Below are 11,865 nucleotides of genomic sequence, written 5' to 3'. Positions count from 1 at the left end.
TTAATCCAGATTACTGGAGATCTTTACAAACACAATGGAATTCAGGCATAGAAAGAGAAAGCCACAGGGAGCAACCAGAAACTGGAAGTCAGTGGAACCTGGAAGAGAAAGGAGAAATGCTTTCATGTGCATTGCTATTTTACACAAAAGCCAAGGAACCCCAAAGGTTGCTAGCAGCCAGAAGATACAGACCCTAGGAGGAAGCAAGCCTTCTAGCCTCTGAAACTATAAGCCAATAAATTCCTTTTGTGAAGCCAACCAATTGTATGGTATTTGTGTTAGCAGCCGGGAAACTAATACAGTGATCCTCAGCAAGTTAATAGAAACAGATCCCAAAATGATCTTAGATGTTGGAATAAGCAGATATGAAGAGCTATTAAAATATGTTCAGTGGTTTAAAGGAAAATATGGACTTTTCCTTTAAATTTGTGAATAGATGGTGTTTTGGTTTGCTAAAGCTGCCGGAATGCAATATACTACAAATGGGTTGGCTTTTACGATGGGGATTTATTAACTTACAATTTACAGTTCTTGGGCCATGAAGCTGTCCCACTCAGGGCATCGGCAGGACAATATCTGGACTCTGAAGACAGGCTGCCAGCATCCAGGACACCTGTGTCACATAGGACAGCAGATGGCCGGCGTCTGCAGGTCCTTTTCTCCCCGGTTTTATTGCTTTCAGCTTCTGGCTTCGGTGGCTTCCTCTCTGTTTTCTATGGGTCCTCTCTTAGATTCTCTGGGGCTTTTTCTGTGAGCTTCTCTTAATTTCATCTCTTAGCTTCAGCATGTGTTTTATCTTCTTATAAAGGACTCCAGTAAGAAGATTAAGACCCGCCCTGGGGCAGGCCTCAACTGAAATAACCTAATCAAAAGGTCTGCACCCACAGGCATGGATTAAAAAAACATGACCTTTTCTGGGGTACCTAGCAGCTTCAAACTACCACAGCTGGGGAATCTCATCTGAGAAATGGAAACTGCAAAAATGAAACCAAATGGAAATCCATAACTGAAAAATTGCTGCTAAAATAGAACTTAGAGGGAAACTTAATGTCTTAAATGTGTCTATTAGAAATGAAGAAAGTCTAAAATTAATGCTTCAAGCATAAAACATAAGTTGCAAAAGAAACAGCAGAATAACAAAATAGACGGAAGGAAACAGTAAGAATAAGAGAAGGAATTAATGGCATAATAAATTTACAAAATAGATTAACAAGGCAAAAATCTGTTTCTTATAAAAAACAAAAGCAACAAAATTCTAGCAAGGTTAGTTAAGAAAAAAGGAGAAGGCAAATATAAACAACAACAGGAATGAAAAGGGTGACTTAGCTGATAATGCTTCAGATATCAAAAAGGAAAAAAAAATGTTATGAACATACTTACATTTAAGAAGTTGAAAATTAGGTTAAAATTGATAAATTGTTAGAAAACGTAACTTCCCATAGTATCTCAAGAAGAAATGGAATCTTTGAATAACCAAGAAATAGATTAAGCCTGTAAATTAAAATCTTGTCAAAGTAAATTTCAGATCCAGGATTCTACCAAATATTCAAGGAACTTATAATTTCAATATTATGCAAACTGTATCAGAGAATAGAAAAAGAGATTAATTCCCCAAGTCTTTTTATAAAGCCAAAATTACCTTGATATTAAAGCCTAAGACAGAACTGTCACGACCATAGACATGAAAATCCTAAATAAGTTCAGTTAGAAAACAGAATCTGACAGTATATAAAAGAAATAATATGTAATTTCCAAATTGGGTGTATCTCACAAATGCAAGATTAGTTTAATATTCTCATGTAATTTACTACATCAATAGTTAAAGACAAAATTTTTTATTATTATCCCAATTGATACAGAAAAGATGTTTGCTAAAATTCAGTACACTTTTATAACTTAAATTTATAAAAAGCAACTCTTAGCAAACAAGAAATAGAAGGGAACTTTCTAACCAGATGAAAGTTATCTTCTAAATAACTATAGCAGCTAAAATTATTATTAATTGTGATATGTTGAAAGCATTCTCTTTAAACTCAGGAAAAGTCAAGTGTTCATAAAGGTGAGAAGGTCTAAGTGGATCCAGGGGGTTCCATTTACATAATAATAGATCTGAATGACACTCTTGGAACTCTGCAACACTGTGGCCCAATTTCAGTAAATTAAGAGATCTGTCATGTTCATCGATGATAAAATTCAATGTTGTTTAAAAAAAAAAGTCAGTTCTTCCCAAAGTGATCTGTTTCCATTAAAAATCCAAACAAAGCTTTTTGTGGAATTTATCAAACTGTATCTAAAATTTTTATGTAAAAGCCAAAAAAGTACTCTTGAAAAATAACAAGATGGAGAGATTTGACTCACCAGATACCAAACCTTATTAAAAAGCTCTAGTAATTAAGATAGTGTGGTGCCAGTCCAGAGATAAAAAAACAACCAATGGAACAGAATAAGAAGCCAAGACAGACCCCACCTATATGGAAACTTGATTTGTGACAGAAATTGGTTTTCAGGTCAGTGGAGGAAAGAACAGACTTTTTAAAAAAAAGTTAATATAATTTAAAAGCATGACAGACCCATACCTCCCACTGTGCACTAAAATGAATTCCAAATGGAATGAGCAAACTATAAAACTTTAAAAAGCCATATAGGAACATATTTTTATGACCTTGGAGTCAGAACAGATTTCTTAAAGAAGATCCAAAGACTATAAATCAAAAAGCAAAAGATATTAAAACAATCTTGAAAAAGAACAAAATTGAAGGTCTCACTGTTCTGATTTCAAAACTTACTTCAACGCTATAGTAATCAAGATAATATGATAATAGCATGAGTATAGACATAAAGATCAATGGAATAGAATGGAGAGTCCAGAAATAACCCCTTACGTTTATGGTCAGTTGATTTTCAATAAGAGTACCAAGACAATTCCATAGGGGAAAGAATAGTCTTTTCAACAAATGGAACTGGGACAAGTGGATATCCACATGCAAAAGAATAAAGTTAGACCCCTACCTCAACCATATACAAAAAATTAACTCAAAATGGATCATAGACATAAATGTAAAAGCTAAAACTATAAAACCATTCCACTTCTAGGTGTTTGCTGAAGAAACATGAAAGCATATGTTCTCTGAAACTCATTATATTTACACTGGGAAGAGTTTGTTATGGGGTTAGGGAGTTGTGATATTTATCTACTGACTCTCATCCATCACTGGTTGAGAGTGGCAAAGAAAGCCTTTGGGCAAGAGATGCAAATTTTTGTGGCCAGGAAAGCAAGCCCTATAATAGAAAGCCCGAAGGCACATGGGCAGAGCATCACTAGCACGTGTTGTGCAGTCCCGAACTGTCTTCAGTGGGATTAGGCAGGTGCCAGTCTTAGTTCTGGTTTCCCTAAAAAGCACAGCCTGAGGCAGAAGGCTTGTGCGCTACTATTTTATTAGGGATGGCTGTTCCAAGAAACAGGAGTAGGACAAGAAGAGTGAAGGAGGGAAGGTAGGAGAACAAATATGAAATTGCATCATACAGTTGGCCACATTAAATGCCATTGATTTCTTGATCCCTTGGAACAATCTTTAAGAAGCAGTATAACCCCTTGAACTTTTTCTTTTTAATGCAATTTTACTGAGATACATTTACATACCATACAGTCCATCAAGCCCTTAGAATTTTGCACCTGAAGGTCCCAAAACACTTGAATTTAAAGAAAAAAAAAACAAAAAGATTTGTTCCCCCACCCACCCAGGGAGTTAGCTGATTAAAATTCTGCAAATTAAGACTTTCAGACTGCATCATACCTCAGGTTCCTTTCAGTCTATATTCAACTTGTAATTGGAGGTAATGGATAGCTGGGATAATTGGAATCCACAGAATAATACCTGCCATTTAATAAGCACAAGACAGTTTTAAATGTCTAATACTCACAAAGTGGCTTTTGTTATATCGATTTTATTAGTGCCAAACCTGAGATTCAGCTACCTTAAGGAATTTGACCAAGGTCACATAACTAGAAAGTAGCAGACCAAGTTTTGAAACCAGGTCTTTTTTTTACTCCAATGACAATGCTCCTTCTATTACACCCCTGCTAGGTAATTATGGCTAGGAGAAAGAAAAGGAGCAAAGATAAGAGCAAATATCAAATATCCAGTTCAGTTATAAATTAGAAAACATTTTTAAAAAAGATTGAAGATAGAGTCTCCTTTTTCACTTCCACTTTCCTTTATGCATCTTGCCACAGTTGTAGCACACACAAAGGGCAAACAGTAATAGTCAAAGCAGCCCATGCACATGATCTAAAGGGCTCAAAGGGCCTATTCTTGCGTGTCCTGGGTTTTCTAATTTGTTTGGTTAAAGTTGTTTTATCTTCCTTTTCTTACCTTCCTGCAAAACTCCCTCAGAAAGACCCTGGATCCATGATGTTAATGTTTTCTAATATATAAACTAATATTTTCTAATTCAGGGATTCTTAAATGAACATCAGAATAACCTGGAAGGCTTTTTAAAACGCAGGCTACTGAAACCAACTCCCAGAGTTTCTGATTCAGCATGTCAGGGTGGGGTGACAGAATGTTCATTTCTAACAATTCCCACATGTTGCTGATGCTGCTAGTCTGGGGACCACCCTTTAAGAATCACTGATCTGAATGCCCAGGAATGACCAAAAAAAAAAAAAAGGAAAGAAAGAAAAAGAAGAGAAAAGAGTCACTGATCTGATTGTTATTAATTTCATACTTCCAACTATAGTGGGGGTGGGGAATCAGGAACTAGGAAGGTTGATTGTTGAAGGCAATTCCAGTAGACATTAATAAAAGAGAAGTTTGCAACACATGGTTGGAGAGAAGAAATGCTCTTTTAGCACAATCAGATCCAGAAGTTCCACCAACATTTGAATGAGACTTCTGTGCAGTCCTAATGAGAGCTTTAGACCTAAAATTCACAAATGAGAAGTCTCATTTGAAGGAAAAAAAAAAAAAGATAGGGTGGGGAGAGAAGGTTGCAACTCATCCTTGATGTACCTTTTCCACAATCCAGGATGAACTATATTTTGGATCCACCTACTTTTCTCCACCTCTATTACCATCACCCTGTTCTGAACCACTGTTATCTCTACCTAGATACTGCACAGTCTCCCAGCAACTTGCTACTCCAAGTGTGGTCTATAGACCAAGGGCCTCAGTATCACCTAGGAGCTTATTAGAAATGCAAAAAACCTGACATGAGGCCTTCCCTAAACTGGACCCAACCTCTCTAATGAATCTTTCTCAGTATTGTACTTCTTTCTCTCTCACTGTGCTCCAGTAAACCTTCTCATTTTCCCTTATAGATCAAGGTCTTTCTTGCTTTCAAATAAATTGTTCCTTCTGACTGTAATGTTCTCCTCCAGCACCCATTGCATTTTCTAGCTCCTTCTCATCTTCAGCTCTCAGCTTAAATGTGACTTCCTCAGGAGACATTTACTGGCTTTCCTGTCTCAATTAGTGCCCCACTTCCCATTATTATCTATTTCCTTTATAGCAGTTATCATAATTTATCATTATTTTATTTATCTGTTTACTCTTTTGGTCAAGCATCACATTACAAAGTAAGTAACCCGGCTCTGGTTACAGTGATGGTGCTCAGTAAATATCTCCTAAGGGAATGATCCCCAGCTTCCTCTGTTCCCTTATCAAGCAAAGGAAAATTGTTTGGAAGGAAGGTGGGGAATAGCCTTGGGTTTCAAAGACTCCAGGGCCTGTAAATTTGGGGGGAAAGAAAGGGAAGTGAGTATATAAGAAAAACTAAAAAAACAAAAACAAAAACAAAAAACAAAAAACAAAACAAAAAAACATACATACATACATACATAAATAATAAGGCAGAGGGCTGAAAAAGGAAATTTTGTTGCTTGAGGCATTGTCCGCATGGGGACACTCCAAAGGGACAGGTTAGTGAGGTGGTTAGCTAGCTGGTTAGTTTGATGCAACACCTGACTTGTGCCTCACCCACCCATATTCTTAGCCTCTTATTAGCTGAATGGTTTGGATTGTATCATTGGCTACCGGGGATAAGAAGGAAGGGAATATGCTGAGATTTCAACTGCGGTCACCTGATATGCCTTCAGTGTGAGTAACGGAGAAGGCAGCCCAGGGCTCCACCCTGCTTGGAGAGCACCCTCAAATTATTAGTTTTATTTATAACTAATGCTTTTCTCTCTCTCTAAAGGAGAGCTCCCGTCTTTCCCCAATTCCCCAGATTTTCATTTAATACAGTGATAAAATTCTCGTTTGCCCTACTCTGTACTGTTTTGTGGTGGATAGGGTTAGTTTAGACTAGAATGCTTATAGATTATTTCTTAATGACGCAGATCTGCTCCATTCTGCTCTTAAAGATCTCAAATTTCTGAACTAGGAAACATTAGTCTATGAGATGTACTTCATCCAGGTGTCAATTTTGCTGATGCTGACTTCTAAAGTACTCAAAAGGTGGCTGTGTGTGTCCACTATTACAGACTGGTGATAATGAAGTTAATATTGTGGATTTTCTTTTGTACTGGTCACTTAGATTTTCATGGAGAAAATCTGTTATGATCATAAATATTCCGCCCAGCTATTCAGAACAATGTTTCTCATACTTAGAAATGTACAGACCTTTAAAGGAAAACTAATTTTTATAGATCTCCAAAAATATGTCAATACAGAAATATTGACTTAAAAGTCCTTTTATATAAAAATATTTTTAAATTTTGAATTATGATGAAAAATGAAATAGTTTAAAACTGATCAACAGGTGTTTTAAAAACAATTGGGAATTGGTTAAGACCTTGGTTTAAGAATTCTTGAAATTTATACCAGATGAGAAAGTGAAACTGCCGTAGCTACCTATCACCACTGCTGAAAAACAGTGCCACAGGTTTGTCTGTCTCCCTCAACTAAAATAAATTCTCATTAGGACCATGTGGAAACTTCAGCAGAAGAAGTGGGAACAAGGACACACTTAACTCTGACTGAAGAGGCCAAAGAAATCCTCCTGGAGGATAAAACATGTGAACTGAATTGTGAAGTCTAAGCAGGACTTTGACAGTCAGATGAAGAAGGGAAAAAATCCATTCCAAGCAGAAAGAACATTTTGTGCAAAGATGGAGGTAAAAAGATCATGGTTCATTTAGGAATTGCAAACAATGTATGGTATTTGAAGTATAAGATGCACATGGGGGAGTGATAAGTAATGAAGCTGTAAAGGTGGTCAGAAGTTAGATCATAGAGGTTCCCATGTATCATCCAGAGGAACTTGGACTTATTGCTGTAAATCATAGGAGCCACTAGAAAAGTTTAAGCAGGGGAGGGCCTTGATCAGATTTGCATTGTTAGAAAGCCTACACTGACAGCAAAATGGAGAATGAATTGGAGGAATGTCAAAATAAGTAGCTTGGGGGCAAGTTTAAAAAGTCATTTTAATAGGGCAGCATGAAAATGAGGAGTGTCTAAACTAAATAATTCAAATGGGAATGAAAAAGAGGGGGGCATTTTGAGACAAATTAATGGAACAGAATTTATAGGACTTAGTGAAAAATGGATATGGGGATGAAAGCTAGGGAAGAGTCTAGGATGAATCCAAGTTTCTGGCTTGGATAATTGAGTGGTTCACAGAGCCACTAAACAATGTGAGGAAACAATGAGGAACCGATTTTGGGAAGACAGTAAGTTTAGTGTTGGGCATGCTGTCTTAGTTGCTAGGAGATACCTGTAGATGGAAGCATGGAGCAAGGATCCAGATGTGAGGTAGGGGCTAGAGAAAGATTCTGAATTATTGGTGGTCCTTGCCAACCTAAGTTTCCTGTTGCCACTCTTAACCTTCATACTGAGCCTGGTAGTTAGAATTTAGGTCGCAGGTGTAGCTGAGCTTGTCCAACAAGAGTAGATAGAAGGAGAAGAGAAGAGACCCAAGAATGGTACTCTAGGAAACACTAATGTTTAAGGAAGGAAAATAACTTGCAAAGAAGATTGAGAAGTAGTCAGAAAGGAACAACAGGTAAAATCAGTCACCTTGAGGATGGGAAGGGGTGATGTGGAGATAAGAAAGGTAATTGAGTGAAGCAGAAATGTTTTAAATATCAGAAATTAATAGGGATTGATGGGTTCCTTGGGGATCTGTATGTCTCTGCCAAAGTGGATAGCTGCTTATTATCACAGAATGTAGGAATAATGTTGCCAGATCCTTTAATTTTTTTTCAAAAGACACCAGGAACATGTTTTAGTTGTTTGGTTTTTTCCAATCTCCTATTATGTAAGTGTTGACTTAAATTAAAAAGCAAACAAACACTGTGTATGACACCATCAGTGGATGAACATTGCTAGAGAATATTAAATGTCTATACAGAATTGGGGGTAAAGCTACAGTGCCTTTGCCCACATTTCGGGTGTGTGGAGCTGGGGGGAGGGGTTCCCTGGGGGATGCCCGGAGTTAAGATGGCATCCGCAGATGAGGGGGGTGTGGGGGCTGTGTTGGAGCTGGTGAGGGTGTTGCAGTAGAGTTTTGAGGACCTAAGCCTTAACAAGTTGGCGATGTCCCTGGGCGTGTCAGAACAGGCGTTGGGACTCATTATCTCCATCTTCTTGGGGTCATATGAACCTGACAGATCAAATGGGGCCATATGGTCTTCCTACAGAGCCCAGAAATAGCTACACAGGATGAAAGGCAAAAGAATTTACCGGACTTAATGAAAACAGCCCATTTCTGTTTCTCAGAACCTTTAGGATTAATAGATAATTTCAAAACTATTGCTCAGGATCTAGCAATCTAGGTGGTGATTGATCTTGATCCCCAGTACAAATGGCGCTTAGGACTCAGTAAATATCCTGTGACTGACAAGAGAATGCGGCTGTTACACACTCCACGTGCTTGACCAAAACCCCTGAAGAGGACCAAATGAAATGTCTTTCAGCATTCTGCTTTAAGGATCCCAGCATTTTGAATGTCCTAGTTATGGCTCTTGCAGAACTCCCACTCTAGAAGGGGATCCTTGAGTTGAGAGTGTACTCTAGGTCACCGTCTTGCATATGCTAGTAAGTTTCTGAAGGCCCTTCTTTGAAAAAGCAATCAAAATGAAAAAGAAACAGTTACAGAACTGCCAAACAAGTTCTTAAAAGTTTCTGAACCAGGTTCACAAAAGAAACCCCTACCTGTTTAGTGCTATTAAAGGAAAGAGAACAACCCACAGTCACCAAACTGAGAATTTTAATCTCAAGGCCTAGGAAATACTACAGCCTCACATTGCAATTTTGGTACAGCATTGCTTCTTAACCTGAGCTGCACCTCAGAATCACTTGCGGCACTTTCTGAAGTTATCCCTTTCCCTTGTTTTATCCACATTACCTTTTCTACAAGGACAGCTATGTCAGCCATCTCCTCCATACCTTTACAGGCCCCTCTATTACTCATTTTAACTTCGGAGACCAGCTCTACCACCCTCTGCTATGTATTGTGCTTCAATTCCTCATCCTTCGACTAATGGGCTGCATCATCACTGCGGTCCTCACCACCTTGTGCTTCCAGATGACCTACCTTCTTGCTGGTTATTATTCCATAGCCACTGGCAACTACAATAACAAGTGGACAATGCCGCATTGTGTTCTGATTTTGAAGCGGATTGGTTTGGCTGTTGGCTACTTTGATGGAGGGAAAGATCAGAATTCCTTGTCCTTTGAGGAACAGAAATATGCCATATGGGGTGTCCCTTCCCTGCTGGAAGTTGCTGGTTTCTCCTACTTCTATGGGGCCTTCTTAGTAGGGCACCAGTTCTCAATGAACCATTACATGAAGCTGGTGCGGGGACAGCCGACTGACATACCAGGGAAGATACCAAACAACACCATGCCGGCTTCCAGGCGCCTGAGTCTGGGCCTTGTCTATCTAGGGGCTACACTCTGCTCATCCCCCTTGTTCTAGTTTGCTAATGCTGCCGGAATGCAAAACACCAGAGATGGATTGACTTTTATAAAAGGGGGTTTATTTGGTTACACAGTTACAGTCTTAAGGCCATTAAGTGTCCAAGGTAACACATCAGCAATCGGGTACCTTCACTGGAGGATGGCCAAAGGTGTCCGGAAAACTGTTAGCTGGGAAGGCACATGGCTGGCGTCTGCTCCAAAGTTCTGGGTTCAAAATGGCTTTCTCCCAGGATGTTCCTCTCTAGGCTGCAGTTCCTCAAAAACATCACTGTTAGTTGCACTTAGGATATTTGTCCTCTCTCAGCTTCTCCAGAGCAAGAGTCTGCTTTCAACAGCCGTCTTCAAACTGTCTCTCATCTGCAGCTCCTGTGCTTTCTTCAAAGTGTCCCTCTTGGCTGTAGCTCCTATTCAGAAGTTCACTCTCAGCTGCACTGAGTTCCTTCTGTTATGTCAGCTCATTTATATTGCTCCACTGGTCAACTTAGACCCACCCCGAAAGGGTGGAGCAACACTTCCATGGAAATTATCCAATCAGAATCATCACCCACAGCTGGGTGGGGCACATTCCAAAGAAACACTCAGAGAAATCTAATCAAAACTGATAATGTCTGCCCACACAAGATTACATCAAAGATAATGGCGTTTGGGGGACATGATACATTCAAACTGGCACACCCCTGTTCCAGAAGACTGTCTCCTCACCTATGGCTATGAGAACCACCCTTTCTGGTTCCACTGCATATACAGGCTGATCTGGGACAAGTTTGTGCTCTACAAGTACGTCACCTATTGGCTGCTCACAGGAGTGTGCATTTTGATGAGGCTGGGCTTGAATGACTATAATGAAGAGAGAAGGGCAAGGTGGGATGGCTGTGCTAATGTGAAGGGATGGCTCTTTGAGACAACCCCCCACTTCACTGGTGCCCTTGCCTCTTTTAACATCAATACCAATGCCTGGGTGGCCCACTACTTCTTCAAGCGACTCAAGTTCCTTGGAAATAAAGTACTATCCCAGGGTCTCTTGTTGCTGTTCTGAGCCCTCTGGCACAGCCTACACTCAGGAAACCTGGTCTGCTTGCAGTTGGAGTTCCTCATCATTATCATGGAAAGACAGGTTGCCAGGCTAATTCGAGAGAGCTCGACCCTGAGCAATCTGGCCTCCGCTGCTGTCCTACAGCCTTTCTTCTACTTGGTTCAACAGACCATCCATTGGCTCTTCATGGTTACTCAATGACGGCCTTCTGACGCTTCACATGGGACAAAAATGGCTGAAGGTGTAAAAATCCATCTATTTTCTCAGTCATGTCTTCTTCTTGGGCCCACTATTCATAATGCCTTATATTCACAAAGCAATGATGCTAGGGAAAGAGAAATTAAAGGAAATGGAATGATCTGTTTCCCTGGTGGCCTAGAGCAGGACTGGTGCAGAAACTGCTTGTCTCCCTTTTCACAGGAGTCCCTCACCCCAGAGCACAGAGAACACAGAAGCCAGGGATTTGGAAGACATTGTTCTCCTAGCTGTGCCCCTGCTGTCAGCCACGTCTGTCTATCTGAGGCCAATTGGGAAACTCTTGTGGGAGAGGCAGAGGGTCCTACATCTCCCCTCAGAGTTCCCCCATCTCCCCTCAGAGTTCCCCCATGCATGTTGCCTTATCTCTTCCCCTCTAGCCAGAAATCTGTTGTGTTTTTCTTCTGCCAGTTTACTAAGATTGTATATGTCCCCTGCCACCCCACCCCACCCCACCCCACCCATGTAGGAGAAGGAAGGATGGGGTACAAAGCCCTTCCTGCTTCACTTTTTCTACCCTGGAACTGTAACAGATAAAATCACTTCTGTTTATGGAGTTTAAAAAAAAAAGTCTATACAAAACTGCTTAGAAAAACTAAAGTGAAAGGGTTATATTTGGTGGTGGAATCTTCTGGGGCTCTATAAATGTACACA

The 11,865-nt window shown here is 39.8% G+C and overlaps 1 pseudogene; it reads left to right on the top strand.

Moving 5' to 3' along the window:
- The first annotated feature begins 8,441 nt into the window (after positions 1-8,441).
- LOC119533218 lies at positions 8,442-11,445 on the top strand (annotated as a pseudogene).
- The last annotated feature ends 420 nt before the right edge of the window (positions 11,446-11,865 follow it).

This window comes from Choloepus didactylus, chromosome 4, assembly GCF_015220235.1.
Source record: "Choloepus didactylus isolate mChoDid1 chromosome 4, mChoDid1.pri, whole genome shotgun sequence".
Lineage (NCBI taxonomy): Eukaryota > Metazoa > Chordata > Mammalia > Pilosa > Megalonychidae > Choloepus > Choloepus didactylus.
Note: the sequence above shows the minus strand (reverse complement) of the source record. Positions and strands in the feature narration are given on the sequence as shown.